This window comes from Mirounga angustirostris, unplaced genomic scaffold, assembly GCF_029215605.1.
Source record: "Mirounga angustirostris isolate CCGP_5_RB_7025 unplaced genomic scaffold, mMirAng1.0.hap1 SCAF_5, whole genome shotgun sequence".
In the NCBI taxonomy this organism is placed as follows: Eukaryota; Metazoa; Chordata; class Mammalia; order Carnivora; family Phocidae; genus Mirounga; species Mirounga angustirostris.
In genome coordinates, this window is record NW_026991713.1 from 168,299,062 (window position 1) to 168,321,067 (window position 22,006).

Here is a 22,006-nt window from a genome sequence, read left to right on the forward strand (position 1 = left end):
TCTATCTCTGTCTCTCTCTCTCTGTGTCTCTCTGTCTCTCTGTGTCCATCCATCCATCCATCCATCCATCCATCCATCCATCCATGTCTGTCTCTCTGTCTCTCTGTGTCTATCCATCCATCCATCCATCCATCCAACCATCCATCCATCAGATCTATCTATCCATCCAACTGTCCATTTATCTATCATCTATCTATCATCTATCTATCTATCTATCTATCTATCTATCTATCTATCTATCTATCATCTATCTATCTATCATCTATCTATCAGCTATCTATCTATCATCTATCTATCAGCTATCTATCTCTATATCATCTATGTCTGTCTCTGTCTGTGTGTCTCACTACCTGTCTTTCTTTTACTATCTATCCTAATATCTGCCCTTCTGTCAGTCTGTTTGTCCATCTGTGTACCTGTCAGTCTGTGCATATGTCTATCTGTGTATCTGTGTGTCTATCTATAGATCATCTGTCTATCAATCATATGAGAAAGAGGAGTGGAAAGGGAGAAAAAGTAAAGGGGAAACAGGGGCTTGAGTAGTGTTTAACCTCTAGGAGCCTCAGATTCTTCAAATGTCAAAGAGGTGTGTGTGCATGTGTGTGTGTGTGTAACACTATTATTTCACGTGATTATGCTAAGGCTTGTAGGGTACATATGTTACAGCCCAGTTCCTGACCCGCAGAGAAGGCAGCCAGTGGAGGGTAATTGTTGCTGGGTCTGCTGGGGAGGGGGGGGATGGAGGCGAGAGCGGAGCAGGGGGTGGAGGAGCAGGAGGGCAGGGAGTCACAGGAAAGGGCTGTCCATGGCTAAGGGGCCACAGGGGAGGAAGGGGCGAGTGTGGGGGGCAGAGGGGGCAGAGAACAGGGTGAGTGAAATGCTGAGGGTCGTGCGGGGGGACGTCAGAGAGGGGAGAGCCCAGCGGCATTATAATAAGGTGCCTCAGAAGCAAGAGGGGAAAACAGTTTTTATGGCAGCAATTAAGGAACCTAAATGAACGTGCCTTTAAATGAATTGCATGTTTATGTTTCAGGAGTGGAGATGTGCCAAGCCTGCCTGGGGATGCTTCTCGCACAGCTTCCCCACCCACTCCCGACCAAGTTGTGAAAATATATACCTGCTTTTCTCTCCAAGTCATCCTACCAGCTAATTATCTGTAAAGATTCAAATCATGAGCTGAAACTCCAAAGCTTTTTATGGGCATTGGGGAGTATTAAATAGGAAGATTGGAAGCAAAATTACAGTTCCCCCAATAGATTTTGGGGGGTTTGATAAAAATCTGCTTTTAATTAAAAATATAAAGCAACGAGACCCCCTGTGCACAAACAGGAAAGTCTTGGGGGCTCGGTCCCCACGTGCAAATGTCGACGGATGTCGGGTGTCGACTGGGATCCCGGCCTCTGCTGCCGGGTCTGTGGGCCTTGGCGAGGAGTGACTGATGGACTGGCTGGATTTTCAGCTCAGAGGCCTGGCTAATAGATACACAAAAACAGAGGCTATAATGCAGCTCCCAAGATGAAGTAATGGGCTTGTCTCTGTCTAGGTAGGGAATTCTGCCAAGCCCTGTGTTTTAAATAAAATGAGGCTTTTGTGGTTCTTGGCATGGGCCCGCCAGTGCAGGCTAACCTTGGCATCTGTGTGCTAGGCCTTCTCGAGAGTGGGGCTGAGGGCTGGCGTGGGCTCAGGGGCTACCCAAGGGCAAGGATCCTGGGGCTTGGAGACCAGCCCCATTAGCCCTGTTCCTCTCTCGGTGTAGGCATCATCATCTACTCGGCTGCTCAAGCTCAAAATCCAAAGTATCAGTCTTGATTTCTTCCAGATCTCAAATCTACCTTAAGATCATTCATTTTTCTCTGTTTTTACTGCTCCCACTGCAAGCCTGTCACCCACATCTCTTACCTTGACCCTACAAGACCCTCTGGATTCGTCTGTCTGTTCTCTTGCTCACCCCTCCAGATCCACCCTCCCACTCGAATCAGGATGATTTTTGAGATTGTATATACTTTTTTTTTTCCCTGTATATCAATAGTCCATTTCTTTTTATTTTTGAGTAATACTCCATTATATGAATATACCGCAATTTGTTGATCTTTTCCCGTGAGATGAACATTTGGGTTGCTTTTGGTTTTTGGTACTATGAATAAGTACAGACACATACAAATTGTTAAGTTGCTAAGAATGAGGGACGCCTGGCTGGCTCAGTCAGTTAAGTGCCTGCCTTCAACTCAGGTCATGATCCTGGGGTCCTGGGATTGAGCCCCGCATCAGGCTCCTTGCTTGGGGGGAGCCTGCTTCTCCCTCTGCCTGCCGCTCCCCCTGCTTGTTCTCTCTCTGACAAATAAATAAATAAAATCTGTAAAAAAAAAAAAAGTTGCTAAGAGTGCTCATGTATGAGTATTTCTATAGATAATGTATTTTCACTTCTCTTGGGTAAATACCTAGGAACTGAAGAGCTGCATCATTTGCTGTATACTTGACTATTTTTTTTTTTAAAGTTTATGTTTCTATGTTTTTCAAGGAGTTTTAGGTTCACAGCAAAATTAAGAGGGAGGTGCAGAGATCTCCCATGCCCCCTCCTGCCCCCCCACCTCACACATGCCTGGCCTCTGCATTATCAACATCCCCCACCAGAGTGGGATATTTGTGACAATCGATGAACCTACATGGACACGTGACTATCACCCATAGGTTCAGGCTTGGTGTAGCACATTCTACAGGCAAGGACATGTATCCGTCATATAGTATCACACTGGGCATTCTCACTGCCCTCTGAGCTCCTATTCATACCTCTCTCCCCCCACCACACACAGAATGATCTTTTTGTGTTAAGTCAGCAGGAAAGGCAGTGCAGCCCAGTGCTTAAAACAGGGACTGAGCAACCAGATGACCTGGGTTTGAATTCTGGCCTCCTCTTCTGAAAGGATCACATCGTAGCCAGTGCAGAGCATGCTGGAGAGAAAGTCCTCCCAGAGGAGGTTTTCTGAAGGGGGTAAGGCCAAGTGAACATGTGAGATTTTCCTGAACCTGGGCAGGAGGTCTGGGAGGGCTGCTCATCTCACTCACAGATCCCTTCATTGATAGATTCCCTGGGGCACCTCACTTCCTCTCCAACCTGGACATTCACCTGGACATGAATTTCCTAGATAAACCTAGGAAGGGATGAGTGGGCCTAGCTATAGGGTGAGGTGGGCCTTGACCCCACCGGGCCTGTGGGAAGCTGAATAATGGCCCCCTAAATATGTCTATGGCCTAATTCCCAGAACCTTCGAATGTTACCTGACATGGCCAGAGGAGCTTTGTAGATGTGATTAAGTTAAAGATCTTGAGATGGAGAGATTATGCCGGATTATCCGGGTGGGCCTGATGTGATCACAAGGGTCCCTATAAGAGGGAGGCAGGAGGTGACAGAATGAAAGGACAAGGCAATATGCTGATGGAGCAAAGGTTGGAGTGGGATGCTTTGGAGATGGGGGCAGGGGCCGCCAGCCAAGGATTACAGACTATTACTAGAAGCTGAAAACAACAACAACAACAACAACAAACCAAAACCAAAAACACAATTTTCTCCTTGGAACTCCCAGAAGGAACCAGCTCTGCCAACACCTTGACTGTAGGCCAGTGAGTCTGATTTCAGAATTCTGATCTCTGTAAGATGATAAATTTTATTGTCTTAAGCTACTAAATTTGTGGTCTTTTGTTACAGTCGCAAACAGGAAACTCACACATGCTGATAGCACTCCGACTCTGGGAGCCCAGTCCTCTCTCTGCCTCTCCCCACCAGTGCTGCGTCTCTATGTCCCCTTTCCCTTCTTTACTGAAGCCCAGGGAAATTCGGCTGGAGGCAGGCGAGAACTTGTAGCTGTCGGGTCTAAGGACATCAGATTCAGAAGATGCTGACAGTCACCTGCACTACTTCAGGTATCGGCCCACCCTCATTCTCTCTCATCTGTTAGGACAGGGCTGAAAAGACGTGGCTCATATGATAACCTTAAACTCCATCTGTTCCTTTTCTTTCTTTTTTATTGAGGTATAATTAACATAGAGTGCTATATTAGTTTCGGGTGTACAATATAGTGATTCACCAATTCTAAACATTACTCAGTGCTCATCACAGTAAGTGTACTCTTTTTAAAAAAATTTTAAAAAATTTTATTTATTTATTTGAGAAAGAGAGAGAGTGAGAGCACAAGCAGGGAAAGGGCAGAGGGACAAGCAGACTCCCTGCTGAGCGGGGAGCCTGATGCAGGGCTCGATCCCAGGACTCTGAGATCATGACCTGAGCCAAAGTCAGACACTTAACCAACTGAGCCACCCAGGTGCCCCTTTAAAAATTTTTTAAACTAATTAATTTTTTTTTTGAGAGTGAGAAAGAGTGAGCGAGTGAGCATGAACGGGAGGGGCAGAGGGAGAGGGAAAGAGAGTCTCAAGCAGACTCTGCACTGAATGCGCAGATTCCAACTCGGGGCTCAACTCCATGACCCCGAGATCATGACCCGAGCCAAAACCAAGAGTCAGACACTCAACTGACTGTGCCACCCGGGTGCCCCTCCCAATAAGTGTCCTCTTAATCCCCTTCACCTGCTTCCCCCATCTCCCCCTGCCCACTTCCCCTCTGGTAACCATCAGTGCGTTCTCTGCATTTAAGAGTCTGTTTTTGTGTGTGTGTGTGTGTGTCTTTTTTTTTCTTTGTTTGTTTTGTTTCTTAAATTCCATATATGAGTGAAATCATATGGAATTTGTCTTTTTCTGACCTATTTCACTTAGCCTTATACCTTCTAGCTCCATCCATGTTGTTACAAATGGCAAAATCTAATTCTTTTTATGGCTGAGTGATATTCCATTGTGTGTGTGTGTGTATATATATATACATTCTCTTTATCCATTTGTCGATGGATGGACACTTGGGCTGCTTTCATATCTTGGCTATTGTAAATAATGCTGCAATAAACATAGGGGTGCATATATTTTTTCGAATTAGTGTTTTAATTACTGGATCATATGATAGTTCTTTTTTTAATTTTTTGAGGAAACTCTATATACTGTTTCCCACAGTGGCTGCACCAGTTTACGTTCCCACCAACAGTGCACAAAACTCCATTTGTTCTTGGTCCTGATTCTTGGCCTGGGCTTGCGGGAGACACTAAATGGGCCCCACCCAGGCCTGCAACTCCACTTTCTGCTTCCTCACCTCCCTCCAGCTTCCCAGGACCCAAGTGCATGCAGTGGTGAGATGCTGGGTGCTGAATAACAGTAGAATCTGAATAAAATAGAGACCCAACTCAAAGGAGTCTGGGATCCACAGGACAGGCCTAGGCTGGGATTCTCCATGCAGGAACACACCAGGGAGGTAAGGATACTGAGACAGTGTGAGTCTGGAAAGCAGACCAGTGGTTGGCTGATTATAAATGGAGGAAGAAAGGTGGGACCTGCTAAGCTGTGGGCGACACAGAGCCCAGGAGCCCTGTCCTTTCCATGGTCTTGGATGGGATAGGCAGCCACGGTGTCCTGAACATCAAAAGCATGGGCCGGGAGCCTACTGCAAATCAGATTGATGGTTCTCTTTGGGAGCGATTGAGCTCTGGGTCTTGGTGTTTCTGACACCAGTCACCAGGCAAATGGAATCAGAGATCAGGCACTGGGAAAGAAGAGAGAAGGGCAGGATTGGGCCCTGGAAGCCTGGAACTAATGCCCAGAACTGGGCTCTGGGACAGCCCCCCAAGAGGGAGCTACCGAATTGGCCTAGAAGTCGAAGCCAGCTGCTAAGAAGTATGGTTGCTAAGGTTAGAGCAGGATATGAAGCAAGGTCAGACTGAAGGTTGAAAGCTGGGGTCCTCGTCTGCAGTGAGGATTGTTCCCAAAGCAGGGGCAGGTAGAGAGGAAACAGACCCACCTCCTGGCTGGGACGGACGTGAGGACAGGGTGCCGAGTGAGCCCTGAATATGGCTTCTTCCTCATTATACCGCAGGGGGTCCATCCATGACTCTGGTTTGGTCCTAAGGATGCAAGCAGGAAGAATGAGGTCCACATCTGTACCAGTTTGTCTGGGGCAGCTGACCCCGGAAAGTGGACGGGGTCTGTGCTGAGGTCTTCCCATCAGTAACCAGTAATTAAGCACTTATGATAAGCAAAGCATTAAGCCAGGGCTAGAGGACGTACAATTCATCCCATGCAGTCACTTATTCATTCATTCACAAATATGTAGTGAGCATCTTCGATGTTCCAGGCACTGTGTTAGGTGTGTGGGGTATGGCAGTGAGCAAAATGAAGAACCACAAGGAGCTTACAGTACAGTGGAGAGTGAAGATAAAAAACAGTAAATATCGTAAATCAATCCACTTATAATAAATCAATGATGCTTATCATTATGGACAAAATGTAAAGTACAGCAGGGAAACAGGAGGGTAGGAGTGAGTCATTTAAATAGGGTAGACAGGGTAGGTCTTGTCGAGAAAGTGACATGTGAACAAATTCTAAAAGGAGGTAAGGGGGTAGGCCAACTGCTATATGGGGTTAGGGCATTTAGGCAGATCCAACAGCCAGTGCAAAGGCCCTGAGGCAGGAGCATGTTGGAAGAGTGGCAAGGAGGCAATGTGTCGAGTACGGGCAGGGAGGTCACAAAGGTAAAGGGGACCAGACCACACAGGGCCTTAGGTGCATCACAAGAACTGTGACTTTTACTCTCAAAGCCATGAGGAGTCATTGGAGGATTTTGAGCAGAAGAGTGACATACCGAGACATTTTTAAAGGATTGCTTTGGCTGCTGTGTTTGGACACCCTGGTCAGTCGATTAAGAGCTAGCTCTTTGAAATGTTTGCAATCTTATCATGAAGCTAAGCCTGACACATACATGACAATGACATAAGCTAGAAAGCAGGGAATGCAATGAAACTCTCAGATCCCATAAAGGTTCTTACAGCAAGAGAGGAGCGGGAGGTGGATTTCAGCTGGGGTGAGGGGTGGGTGGGAGTCATAGGAAGGACTGAGATGGGCCTTGAGCAATGGGCAGGATTTGGAGATGGAGTTCGGGTGTGGAGGTTGGCATGTGGGGCCCAGTGTGTGGAACGGAGTGAGCCCAGTGCGTGGAACAGAGTGAGCCCAGGCCTGGCAGGAAAGCTGTGGGGAACAGTGGGGTGTAGTTCAGGGGCTGTCCCCTAGGCCAGGGGTTATCGGACTGTGGGATGCATGTCAGTCACCAGGGAGCTGGTTCAAAGGCAGGTTCCTGGATCCCAGCTCCGGAGATTTTGATTTTGGAAGGTTAGGGGAGAATATATTTCATTGGGGCACATGAAGTGACTTGATGCAGTGCTCAGAGGGGGTCCCCCACTGAAGAATGCTGTCTTATCCCTGAACGCAGGAGTGCAGTGGGGAGTATGTTTGGACAAGTAGGAACCAACAAGTCTTGGCGAGCCCAGAGCTCCAAACTGGGGATTTGGCACGTTATCTTGTAGGGAATATTGGAGTCCTGGAGCTCCAGGCAAAGGCCACTAGCAAAAACCTGATCTGAAGTGGGCTTATGTAAGATTTATTTGTCAGCCATGAGCAGAGCGAGGCCAAATGCACAGCAGGGAAGGGTAGTGATTCCACAGAGGAGTGTGAAAATCGGCCTGCATGAGGGCCAAAGCAGGGGGTGAGGAGATCTGGGGGTAAGAGGCAGAACCACTGGCCTGAAAGAGCCACCTGCATGGGACTCAACTATCACATCCACCTACTGTGTGCTTGGCACATAGTAGGTGCTCACTACATATTTCAGAAATGAGTGAATCCACAGGACTTGACTACTGAATGGGTGCAGGGGGAAAGAGAGAGAAGAGAGAAGTGAGGATAAGGCCACTGACTATAATAAAGCGTCAAATCATGAGCGACACAGGGCGGTGGGGGGGCAGGGACCAGAAATAAGGGAAAGATCAAACACAACACAACCCAACCCAGAAAACAAAAAGCAACGCAACCAGAACACAAAAGATCCACCCACACAAGCTTCACACAAGACCCAGACTTTGGGGTTCAAATCCACAGTGATGGGGCCAGGCAGTCTGTGAGCCTGGGAGATTTCCTCTTTGCCCAGCAGCGGCCCGCAGTCAGTGAGAAGGCAGCCCCTGCAAACTCTCATTTTCTTCCAGGGAACTTTGGTTCTGAACGACCCCTCCCGGGTGCAGGGGCTGGGCTGTGCTGGTTCAGGCGCGGGATGGATCCTGGCTGGCTGGAGTGCTTAGCCGAAGCTCGTGGAGTGCTTATCGTGACCGCTTGTGGCTTTAGAAACCGCTGTCTGGTTTCTGGCCAAAGCCTGCCTGCTTGTTCAGGGGAGTGCCCTCTTTCTCTCCAGGGAAGGGAGCTTGGCAACCAGCACTGGCTGCCTTCCCCCACGAGCCTCGCACTTTGGCTGCTGGACGGTGGCAGGGATAAGGACTGCGTCAGAACCAGTGGGAAACGCCAGGAGAGTGGGGAAAAGGCCTGGCTGAGGCCCCATAAATCTCTTAACTCCCGCTTTTCTCAGGAGAGAAGAGAAAAAAAAAAATTAAAAGAGCCTGTAGGCTTTTCTAGGTCTGTAAACACCCTTGTCCAGCACCCCCGGGGGGTTCCTATGAATCAGGCCCCAGCAGACTTCGTGCCAAGCACATGGCTCTTTAGATAAGACCTGGCAGCTGCTCACACTGAGCATTTTAAGAGCAATCTGATGTTGCAAACGCTTCGCCCGGCTCATCTGCCACCTCCTGTACCCTAATGAGCTGGGACTCCTTATCAAGTCGAGGGCTGGTTTTTCCCCCCTCATTCTGTCTCCTACAGTCCTGCGTTGTAGAAAGGCTTCTCTTTTTTATTTTATTTTATTTATTTATTTACTTATTTTTTTGCTGGCTAAGGTGACTGATGCAATTGCCCAGAGCTAGCTGCAGAGTGAGGGGTGTCGTCCACCTGCAAGTGCTCTCCCAACAACAATACTGGTGTGTGTGCTCTCCTGCTGTTTCCAGACACCAGCGGCTCCTGCCCTCTTCCTCACTCCCGAATCCCAAGCAGTGCCCGACAGAGGACAGGTGCTGGTGACCCTTGGTTGGATGGATGTGTGCCCAACTGCCTCCTTTGACAAGTAGACCAAACTGGAGATGGAAACAGTGGGGAGCGCTGAGGGGAAGAGGGTGAGATGTGTGACCCCCACTGCAGGACTGGCCCCATGAGGGTATGGGGCTGGGGGAGGGAGAGCCTGAGGTTCAAATGACAGAGCCCAGGGGACGCGGGTAAACTCTGGCTCCACATAACCGCCTCTGGTTTCCTGAAAAAATCCCCAAATGCAGAGCCTGTAGGGGCTGTAGGAGGAATCTCTGGAGGGTGACATTTCTCAAAGTTTGGGGGAGTGGCGGGGCTTGGGTTATAGAGGACTTATTCCACCTGTGGCGGTCTAGGTGGCATTAAGGTTTCAGGGCAAACTCCTGACTTCAGAACTATGGGTCTGGCAAGAGTGAGGCGAGGAGGGTGGGGCCAAGCGAAGGTGGTTGGAGTTCAAGGGGAAGGCTTATTATGGACTGGATGTGTGTGTCCCTTAAATTCATATGTTGAAGCCCTAATCTCCAGGGTGATGGTATTTGGAGGCAGGACCTTTGGGAGGTAAGATTAAGGGTTTGTTAAAAAAGAAGAAACAAGCCCAAATTGGAGTCTTTCACCCCCCACTCCCCCACGACAGTAAACCAAGACTTAATTACAGTTTCAACCTCTCCCAGGAATGTGCATTCCTTTTTTTTTTTTCTACTTTAAAAAAAAATTTTTTTTTATTTTTTACTCTTATGTTAATCCCCATACATTACATCATTAGTTCTAGATGAAGTGTTCCATGATTCATTGTTTGTGCACAACACCCAGTGCTCCATGCAGAATGTGCCCTCCTCAATACCCACCACCAGGCTAACCCATCCTCCCACCCCACCCCCTCTAGAACCCTGTTTCTTTTTCAGAGTCCATCGTCTCTCATGGTTCGTCTACCCCTCCGATTTCCCCCGCTTCATTCTTCCCCTCCCGCTACCTTCTTCTTCTTCTTCTTTTTTTTTTTTTTCTTAACATATATTGCATTATTTGTTTCAGAGGTACAGATCTGAGATTCAACAGTCTTGCACAATTCACAGCGCTTACCAGAGCACATACCCTCCCCAGTGTCTATCACCCAGTCACCCCATCCCTCCCACCCCACCCCCCACTCCAACAACACTGTTTGATTCCTGCGATTAAGAATTCCTCATATCAGTGAGATCATATGATACATGTCTTTCTCTTTTTGACTTATTTCACTCAACATAATACCCTCCAGTTCCATCCACATCGTTGCAAATGGCTAGATCTCCAGGAATGTGACTTCTTAGTGCAGTCAATCTGAAATTCCCTTCCGCTGGTGAGGTCATCTGCAAGATCAAATACTCTGCGTCCCCCTCACCCTAAAAAGAAGATGAAGCAATCCTTTCTTTGGCTACTAATGTCTGGCTGCACCCTCCTTCCTATAAAAATCTTCCATCGTGTACCCCTCCCTGGAGCATCTCATCACTTGCTAGATGGGATGCTGCCCGATTTATGAATTGCTTCGTAAACTTCGAACTTCAGAGTAACTTGGTTGAATTTTAGTTTTTAACAGGTTAGATGCGGTCATGAGGTTGGCCCCCCCAATCAGGGGATTGATACATTTATAAGAAGAGAAGGAGACAAGAAATCTGTCTCTCTGCCCTGGGAGGATACAAGGAGGAAGATGGCTATCTGCAAACAAGGACCTTGGCTTTGCTGGAATCTTGATCTTGGACTACCCAGGCTTCAGAACCGAGAGAAACGTGTCATTATTGTTGAAGCCCCTCAGTGTGTGGTATTCTGGTCCTAAGGGGGGACGCACACTGCTGATCAGTGTATCAGCAATGAGAACAAGTCATGGTGTTGGGCTGGGACAGTGGGGCTCAGCGAGGACGCAGGTGGGGAGACATGTGGGTAAGCCACGCACATGGACTCAAGACCCGGAGACCAATGGCAGACTTCACCTCTGCTGTGTGCACGTGTGCCTAACACCCCCCGAGGGGTCTGCAGCCCCCCAGCCTCCAGGAACTATGTTCATGCCAGTGCAGGCACTCTCCAAACGGAGCCGGGGTTCACCACGCTTCCCAGGACCGTGTATCCACATCCTCCAACGACTCTTCTGTCCTCCTTGCTCTGCTCCCCTGTCTGAACCCCTGTCCTCATTTTCCTGGTGTAAGAGACATGGTTGGTGTGTTGCCCATATTCCCGTGGTCTGCAGCATTTCTGGGCACCGTGGCCCCAACTGAAAGCGCCCCGGGTGACTGAGAGTAACCCCATCTGGGGGCAGGTCCTAGGAAGTTCTCACTGCCCTCCCCAGGCATCCCTAAAGAATGACTGATCAATAAACACCCACAGACCTTCATCCTGTGGGCGGGAGAACTCTGTATGTCTCCCAGAGTTGCGCGGCAGGATTAAGCTTCTGTTGTGCCAAGTGCCAACTTGCTGGATGATGTGTCCTTTGTGGGCTTCCCTTCTCTCCTGGTCTTGCTTCCCACTCCCCTACCTATGCTTCCTGACATCACCTCTCAAAAGTCACCTGGCAAAAGGTGTGGAGGTAGGAGGTGGGGGCGGGGGGAACACAGCTCTTCATGCAAACTATTTAGGGCTGTCTTCTACTCCTTCTACTGTCACGTGCAGTTCATTGCCAAGCGCCATTGACTCTACTTTTGCAGATTATCTCCCAAACCATGTACCTATTTCCATTTTCCTTTACTTCCGTCCCTTAACTCTTGCTGAAATTTGTGCCGTAACTTTCTAACTGGAGTCCGCATTTCCCATCTCCTCTTCTCACCCAATCCACCTTCCTGGGTGTTTCTGGAGTAATCTTTCTTTCTTTTTTTTTTTTTTTTTAAGTAGGCTCCATGCCCAGTGCAGAGCCCAATGTGGGACTTGAACTCACGACCCTGGGATCAAGACCAGGGCTGAGATCAAGAGTTGGACGCCTAACTGATTGAGCCACCCAGGTGCCCCTGGAGTGAACTTTCTTTTTTATTTATTTATTTATTTACTTATTTTTTAAAAAAAGATTTTATTTATTTATTTCAGAGAGAAAGAGCACGAGTGGAAGGGAGGGGCAGAGAGAGAGGGAGAAGCAGACTCCCCGCTGAGCAGGGAGGCTGATGCGGGGCTCGATCCTGGGACCCTGGGATCATGACCTGAGCCAGAGGCAGATGCTTAACTGACTGAGCCACCCAGGCACCCACTACTGGAGTGATCTTTCTAAAGCACACCTGACCAAACACATGTGCTCAAAACTCTTGCCGACGTCCCATTGCCTACAGAAAAAACACTCAAGTTTCTCAGCACGACATTCAAGGCCCTCTGTGATTTACTTTTCTAGCATCATATCCTGGCATTTTCCACCCACATAGTCCAGAAATACCAGACTTCTTTCCATTTCCTGAAAGTTCTCATCACTTTCCCTATGGCTAGATACTATCCTCCCCTTTATTTTAAAATATTTTTTTTTAAGATTTTATTTATTTATTCATGAGAGAGAGAGAGAGAGAGAAGCAGAGGGAGAAGCAGGCTCCCAAGGAGCAGGGAGCCCGATGCGGGACTCGATCCCAGGACCCTGGGATCATGACCTGAGCCGAAGGCAGACGCTTAATCGTCTGAGCCGCCCAGGCGCCCCTATCCTCCCCTTTATTGACTGCCAGATTCCTGAGAATCCTCCCTAGATGGGCTCAATATTCTCTCCCTTCATCACATTCCCTGATGGCTCAGGTCTCCCTATGCCTGTATGCAGGCTTTGTCTACAGGTCACTGTGTAAACACTCACTCAATCAGTTCTTGCATGTGCTGAGCCCTGGGGTTCCAAGTGCGTCTGCTCTGTTTTGTTCATTTGTTTATTTGCTTACTTGTTTGTTTTTCCTTAACCATGAAATTGTGAGCTCCGCGAATAGATGGACCACGGTGCAGGATGTGTGGTAGGTGTTCAGCAAACCTTTGTAACTCAAATTGAACTAAAGTGAATTGGCTTCTGGGCAAGAAGAGAGTCACCTTGTGCCTCATATGAATGGTCAGAACCCATGGATGTGGAATCCGGTATAAGTAAGAGGCGCTTAACGCGAAAGCGCTACTGAACATAATGTAATCTTTCTTGGATGATTCAAAAGCTCTCCAGAATCTTGTAGTGCTGCAGGATCATCCATGCAAGCATCCATTCTCACTGTGTGGTGCTGCCAGTCGGCCAGTTCACACTGACAGAGTTCGGGAGAAACGAGAATTTAAACCAACAATTTGCTTAAGTGTTTGAAAAGTACATATTAAAATCAAATCCTTGATTATTTTTTTTTTAATTTTTTTTTTTTTTTTGGACAGAGTAGGTTCATTCTGGTGAGCTGTTGGGTGGAGGAGAGCATAACGAATAGCGATTCTCTGGGAGATGAGCTCCTGCATTCTAGTCCTTGGTTATGTGTGTTGGGCAGTTGACGTTTCCACGTGGAAGAACAACAGCCACATTCTGGAACAATCACCCCAGTGTCACTAAGAACTGTAAGCTAGCACAGGGCAGGGACTTACTTGTTCTTGCTTTGTGCAGTAACACTGTGCAAAGGGGGTCCTCAAATCAGATTGGAAGAGGGGGTGATCTCTTGCATCTGCTTTTTGTCTCTAGTACAGAACTGGCCAACTGGATGGAGCGTCATTGAGCTGAAGGTGCTGGAAGCTTCCAAAAACCAGCCAACACAACTGTGGTCTCCATGATGAGCAATAATCTGCTAGGCTTCTTCTGGTTCAGCCTCAACATGCAGAGCTTGGAAGTCATCACTCTGGTGCCTCACCACGAGAAAAAGTGGAACAAACTGAAAACCGATGACTTTTCCTGGACCCCCCAAGAGTTGAGGTTGCAGGGCAAACTGTCACCTTGAAACCTGGAGGCAGGCAAGCGCAGAGGGTCAAAGTCAAGACCTGTCCATCTGAGCCTGAAGCCACCGGAGCCATGAAAGGGGACATTTAACTGGTAATTTTGATGAATTGCGGAGGCTGAGTGTGGACTTGCCCAAGAGTGAGAGACTCCTGTACTGGGTGAGGACGGTGCACTGAGGAGTGAAGGGAATACCAGCAAGGTCCTAAGGGATGTAAGGGACAGACTGGGCACACTCTGTCCTAAGGGACCCGTACTACCTGTGAAGTGGTACAGTGATATTGGAAGGTGGATTTAGAATCGTTAAATATGTATATGGGAAACTCTAGGGTGACCACTAAACTTTTTATCTTAAAGTATAATGGATAGGCTAAGAGGTGAGATAAGTTGAAATCATATGAAATGCTCAATTAAAGCCAGAGAAGGTAGAAAAGGAGGGAAGAAAAGAGCCCAAGAACAAATGTGATGAATAGAAAACAGTAGAATAGTTATAAGCGTGGCAATCATCCACCTATATCAATAATCGCTTTAAATGTGATGGCCTACCTTAACTTAATTATGTTTACAAAGACTCTTTTTCCAAAGCAAACCATATTCACAGGTCCTGGGCTTTAGGTCACAGACATATCCTTTTTGAGGCCAGCATTCGACAAGGCTTTAGACCAAATGAACTCCAGACTTCGCTCAGTTCTCAAAGTCTCTGACACAAAAATGACAAAGGGCAACTATCTCTACAATATGAAGAATGTAGGTAAGAAAAACATCAGCACCCCAAGATCTATAAACACTTTTTTTTAAAAATTTTATTTATTTATTCACAAGAGACAGAGACAGAGAGAGAGAAGCAGAGGGAGAAACAGGCTCCCAAGGAGCAGGGAGCCCGATGTGGGACTCGATCCCAGGACCCTGGGATCATGACCTGAGCCGAAGGCAGACGCTTAACCATCTGAGCCACCCAGGCGCCCAGCACCCCAAGATCTAAATGGACAATTCATACATATAATCGGAAGATGCTCCAAGTAATAAGCAGACACATAGGAAAGTTCTTCCTTCCGCATGTCAGGGAGATGCAAACTAAGATGGATCTTATATTTGTTTAGTCTAAGAAAACTCAAACCCAGTGCCTGCAAGGATGTGGAGAAACCGGAGTTTACACAAGGACCCACCATTTATTCCCAGGGACTGGCTTGCGGCAGGCACTTATATTGAATTGCTGATGTGTGTATTAATTGGCAAAACTCTTTGGGGGAAAATATAGCAATGTTTTCTAAGAACCTTAAAAATAAAAATGTCCCCTGGCCAGAAAAAAAAAAAATGTCAATGGTCTAAATACACCGATTAAGAGACAGTTTTGTCAGAGTGGATAAAAAAAAAAGAAAAACAGGACTCAGTTATGTTGTTTACAAGAAATCCACTTTAAATATAAAGACTCAAGAAGGTGAAAAGTTAAGGTGTTTGTAACAACATGGATGGACCTTGAGGGTAGAAGGCTAAGGGCAATAAGTCAGATAGAGAAAAGTAAATACCATCTGATTTCACTCATATGTGAAATATAAAGAACAAAACAAACAAACAAAAAACCCTAAACAGACTCAAGTACAGAGAGGAGGCTGCCAGAGGGGAGACGTGTGGGGGGATGGGCAAAATGAGGGAAGCAGCTGAAGAGGGGCAAACTTCGAGTTATAAAATAAAAAGTCACGGAGATGAAAAGTATGTAACACAATAATACTGTCCTCACATTGTACAGTGACAGATGGTGACTACATTTATCGTGGTGAGCCTTGAGTAATGTATAGGATCATTGAATCACTGTGTCGGACGCCTGAAGGTGGTAAAACATTGTCTATTGATTATATTTCAATTAAAAAAAGGGGGGAGATAAAAAAAAAAAAGTAAAGGCAAGGGGAAAGATACACCATGTTAACACCAGTGGGAGGAAATCTTGAGTAGCTGTTAATTTCAGACAAAAGCTGACTTCGGAACAAGGAAAATTACCAGGGACAAAGAGGGGCATTCCATAATGATAAAGAGGTCAATTCTCCAAGAGGATATAACAATCCTAAAAGTGCATGTAGCAAATAACCCATCAAAATATGTGAGGCAGAGCCGAGCGAGCTGCAAAAGGTAGACAAATGCACGATTACAGTTGGAGACGTCCAAATGCCTCTTTCAGTAATTGGTAGATCAAGCAGGCAGAAAATCAGTAAGGATACTTGACCTAAAATCACCTGCTGGGTTACATGGGAAACAAACGTTTCCATTGTCTCTCATTTCCTTAACCTCTTTATTTTGTTGTCTTTATTTCTTTGACCTCTTTGAAACATCTGAAGAGAAACTGCAGGGTAAATCTGAAACGCTATTGGAATTTAATTTGGCTGGAAAAGTTGGCTCTATTAAAGCACATAATGATCTCCCCTTCGGCTTATAAGACAGAAAATAGTGGTATTTCCATGAACTTCCATTTGCATAAACACCGCTTTATTTCAAAGTATTTTTATGTACCTTACGTGCCTTTGATCCTTTACCACCAGTATCTGTAAAATGGGTATAAAAATAAACACCAGGCAGGCAGAACAAGTGTTTTCCACTTCCATTTTATAGGTTCTATCACCCACGATCCAAAGAGTTGAAGTGACCTGGCTACGATCACTCAGCGAGGAAGTGAGAGATCAGGAGAGAAAATTCAAGTCTTTCAATTCTCACCCCACTGTTCCTTCCACTCCACTAGGTTTCCTCTCAGAATAACAGGGTTTGAGAGAGATTTCTTTGCAGACTGCTATTTTGGACGTTGTAGACACAGCATTAGGGGAGACACCCCCCACCAACACACTCCAACATTTGTACACTATTCCGTTCCAAAGATGTTTTTTTTGAAAACGAGCAGCTACTGTTTATGAAGTCATTCCGGATTTGACAGGATGCTGTCAAGTCTTCAATGCCTCCCGCCCTCCCTCCTCCTCTCTTCTCCTCTGAACCACTCCCTCCACCCCCACCTCCCACAGACCACTGTGTCTGAGGCTTCCATTTCTTCGAGAACAGAGTCAGAGAAAAAAAGGCTTCCAGTGCTTGGCTTTTAAGATGCAATCCTGATGTATGTCAGAGAGAGATGCGGGAGAATACGTTCTGTACCAGTATTTGTTCTTTCTATTTAAGACGAGATTTTTGAAAGAGGGGACTCCTCCCTGGGGTGGCGGAGGTGGTTTGTAAGGCAGCCAGGAGGGTGCTGGCACTGTACCCCGCCCCTCCCCAGCCCTCCTCGGGCCCCAGTGCCAAAGGGAGAGGGTGTGACAGACTTCCTGATGAGTTTGAGGACCTGAGCCTGCCCTGGGGAGTTGGGGGGGCACTGCGTGGCAGGAGCTGTTTGTCATGGCATTGCGCAAGAAAAATTCCAGCAGGTGGAATCTGGACTGGAGGATGAGAAACCAAGTTCCTGGTGACCCTGCACCAAGGTGAGAACAGGAGGAGCTTCGGGACTCCAAAGGAAGGGTGGCACCCACAGAGGGGGTCCTGCATGCGAAGTACAACAGCTGTGGGGCGGCCATTAATGGTTGGCTGATCCAGCAGCCACTGCTGTCCCCCATCTCCCTGCCACCTTCCCCAAAGGGGACCAAAGTGTTAATGGGGTTTCTCCAGCTTTTACTGCAGCTAGAAGTGGCCCCGATGTCACCACGTGATAGCCATTAACCGCCAGACTTCATGTTTTGTGAGGATAAACTCCCTTGGACTGATTCTCAAACCTGAGCATGTATGAGAACCACCTGGAAGGCTTGTTAGAGCACAGATTGCTCATTCAGATTCAGTGGTCTGGGGTGGAGCCCGAGGATCTGTAGTTCTGACAAGCAACCAGGTGATGCTGATGCTGCTGGTGTGGGGACCAGACTTTGAGAAGCATGGATTTAACTAGCTGCAAGCCAGGACCACAATGATTTGCAGTGGACCACAATCCTAACTCAGGCCATGTCTGAGACCAGGCAGGGACACCTTAACAGATGTCAGCATGGAGGGATGACCACACCCGAGCATGTGGCAGAAGGCTTTGTCTTGAAAGATGGTTTCATAAAAGTAACAGGGTGATGTTCTGGAACCTAAATGCCATATCAAGGGACCGGGGTGCCGTGCGGGGAGGCAGGAAGCAAGATTACTATGCATTAGCAAGATTACATTTTCAGCTACAGGGAAAAATGGCGGCTTGGGACAGAAATTGAATTCAGCCTAGAAAACGAATGTTAAAATTTCGTGAGAATTTATACTTACTTATTCAATAGGGTCCTAATTTGGGGCGGGAAGAATGAAAAGCCCACAGGGAAGTATTAAATGAATAGTGTTCAATTTAATTTACTGTTTATGATTTTTAGATGAGGGAAAATTGACTGTAATTGGCAGCCTGAAGGAGGATAGTTTCAAAATTCATTAAAGGAGACACGGGTCAAATTCACCAAGAGGGTTGTGACAGGATCTCTTCATAACTAGGATCTCATAGTCCCAAGCCTCTCTCATCTCCCTACTTCACACTATTTGCTACAACAGAATGCTAGTGTAATAAAAAGTATTTGCGCATCTCCTTACAACGGGATTTGACCTGTAGCGTGTGACAATGCGTGCAAACACACTTTCCTAATTGAAAGACAAGACTTAGTGAAACACGGCATAATGAAGTGCCAAGTAAATGATGTCTACCTTCCCATATAGCATAGGTATGTGCCAAGCACTGGTTATAGGTTGGGGTGTGCTGGGAGGGTGCAAACGTGGCTGTGATATCTCCCCAAATGGATTCTAAGTTCCTTGAGTAGAGGGATTGAGATTAGGTGGGATAGGGCAAGTGTATTTCAAGTTGTTTACAGAAGGGCAGACGAGGGGCACTTGGCTGGCTCAGTCGGGAGAGCATGAGACCCTTGATCTCAGGGGCACGAGTTCAAGCCCCATGTTGGGCGTGGAGCCTACTTTAAAAAACAAAAACAGGGCGCCTGGGTGGCTCAGTTGGTTAGGCGACTGCCTTCGGCTCAGGTCATGATCCTGGAGTCCCTGGATCGAGTCCTGCATCGGGCTCCCTGCTCGGCAGTGAGCTTGCTTCTTCCTCTGACCCTCCCCCCTCTCATGTGCTCGCTCTCTCTCTCTCATTCTGTCTCAAATAAATAAATAAAATCTTAAAAAAAAAAACAAAAAACAAAAACAAAACCAAAAAACTGAAACCAAAGGGCAGAATCACGGGAAGCAGACACTTGGCAAATTGAAATGGCTCACATTTGAGGGTCCCTTGAAGAATGGGTGGGGTTTTTGATAGTGAATATTGGGCACTTTGGCATCATAAAGAGCCCTGAAAGTCCGTTAGTCCAACCACTTACCTGAAGCTTTTCATGGCTGCCCAGCATTTGTCCAAATAGTTCATGCATCTGGTTGTCTCATCTATTCATTCATTTGCTTGTTTAGCACATAGTTGACTAAGCCCATGTGTGGGCCAGATGCTGTGTCCAGTGCTAAGGAGGCTGTGAGATTAGGATCAAACCCACATGCAATGTCTGCCCTCCTGGTGCCTACAGTCTAGTAGGGGAGACATCAAGCAATGCAACACATATAGAAATGTAAACTTCTGAGGCAGCCAAAGAGTCCTAGAAGCAACGAGTCATCTGGTGCTAAGACAGCCTGGAATAAGGGCAATGATCTGCTCTCTGAAGGGATAGAGCCTGCATCTAAAGAGATCAGAAGGATAAACTAGGTAAAGAAGGGAGGAAAGAGCACTTTAGGCAAAGTGAACTACCTGGGCTAGGGTCTTGAAGCAGGAGAGTCTGGTGAGAGGTTCTGAAGGGGATACAGGGAGCAAGGAGAGGGGTAGGGGGGAGGATGGATAGGAGGAGAAGGCCAGCAATGGGTAGAGATTCAGAGGCAGCACAGAGAATTTTCCTTTTGTATCCCCAGGACATTGAAGAGCCTTAGAAGGGTTTAAAGTTGGGGTTTGAGGAAGGGTTGAATGGTAGAGGAGAAATGGGGGGGGGATTATGGGATTATGACTGTGAGTGTGTTTGTGTGCGTGTGAGACATAATCATACCTGCACTTTGTAAAGATGGTTCTGTGGGATTTTGAAATGTGTGCATTGACAGGAGACTCCCTACCTGTCCATTTTGGATAGCCCTATGGGTCAGAAAATAACTCCTTATAGGCCATGTGTTTTTGGATGTTTAGAGATAACTAGTATGAACCTACATACTTTCTGAAGGCTAACTCGACCCTAATCCTCCCTCCATTTCTCATTGGACTTTACCAGAAGTCCCCTCACCACCCTGGTCTTTTGCCTCAGACCTGCTACAGTCAGGCTCCTGAAGGGTAAAGGTCAGAACAAATCCAGGTCCACAGTATGGTCTGACTGGAATACATGCATCACCTCTCTCATTCTAGAAGCTACACTTTCAGTTCGAGCTAATATGTGTTAATTTTTTTGGCAGTCAGATCACACTATTGACCCGTGCTGAGCTTACTGACAACTCTAACTCCCCAGGCTTTTCATATAAACTGCAACGACACACCGTTCCCTCTTCCCACACACATGCCTTTTGGACCCAAGGGCAGAACCTTACATTTGTTCCAATTAAATTTTATCTTGTTAAACCCAGTTCATCACTCTATCCTGTCAAAAATGCCTGGAACCCTTATTAGGTTTTCCAAAATATATGCTATACTCCCACAAGTTTCCACCTATCAATCTACACATATTTGAATGCCTTTTCTGTGTCAGCTCTGTTCTTGGTATTGAGGATTTAGAGATGTTTGAGACTCTGTCACTGCCTTCACAGAGCTCACAGACATGTAAAAAGGCAAATATAACACAATGCATTGGGTGCAATAAAAGAGGCACCGGATTTTATGGTAGCAGGTAGAAGTCCCCAATCCAGACCTGGAGGATGGTGTGGAGCATAAGGGAAGGCCCCCTGCTGGGGTGGCACCCTCAATAAATCCTGCATGAAAAGTAGGAGAGCAGAAGATGGAGGATACATGGCATTTCAGGCAGAAGGTAAAGGCTCAGAGGCAAGAGAGAGAGAGAACAGGTGCATTGAAGGACCTGAAAGCACTTCCATAGCAGGACTATAATGTGCTGTGGGGAATAGTGAGGCCCCATCATGAAAGACTGAAGGCTTTGGACTTCATCTTCACGGCAGTGTAAAGGCATAGATTTGAGTTGAAGAAACATCACTCAGGCTGTAGGTGGAGGGCATTGGGCACATCTAGAAGTGGAGAGGGTATTGGAGCTGATAAGTGCTCCTGGTGAGGGCTGATGGGGGTGGTGTCGATGGAGAAAAGTGTATAGATCTGGGATTGGATCAAAAGGTCATGGTAGTATTTGGGAGGGGGGAGTGAAGGTTGATGTCGAGAATCCCAGCCTTGGCACCTGAGTACATAATGGTGATCTTCATTTGGATAAGAAATTAAGAAGAGGAATAGTTTCAGTGTGGACATTTGAGGTTGAACCACTGTGAGGCATCTGGTTAGAGATATCCAGAAGGCAGCTGAATAGCATGGAAGGCATCTATTCATGTGGTCCAGAGAAAGCTGGATTTGCAGATTTGGGGACCACCAGCCCAGAGACAATAGTTGAATGTGGAGTGGATTAAAATATTCAGGGAGAGCTTGTGGAGTAGAGAGAAAACTTGAGATGGAGCCTTATGAGGTCAGCACCCATCCATCCACCCATCCATCCATCCATCCATCCATCCATCCATCCATCCATCTACCCATCCAACTACCCATCCATCCACTAATCCATCCACCCTTCTATCCATCCATTCATCCATCCATCCATCCACCAATCCATCCATCCATCCATCCATCCATCCATCCATCCATCCATCCATCTATATACCTATCCATCCACCCTTTTATCCAGCCCATCCATCCATCCCATCCCATCCACTCAACCATCCACCCATCTATCCATCTATTTATCTATCCTTCTATCCATCCCATACCATCTATCCATCCATCCATCCATCCATCCATCCATCCATCCACCCTTCCATCCACCCATCTATCCATCTATTCATCCACCCATTTATACATCCATCCATCATCCCATCCACTCATCCATCTACCCAACTATCCATCCATTCATCCAT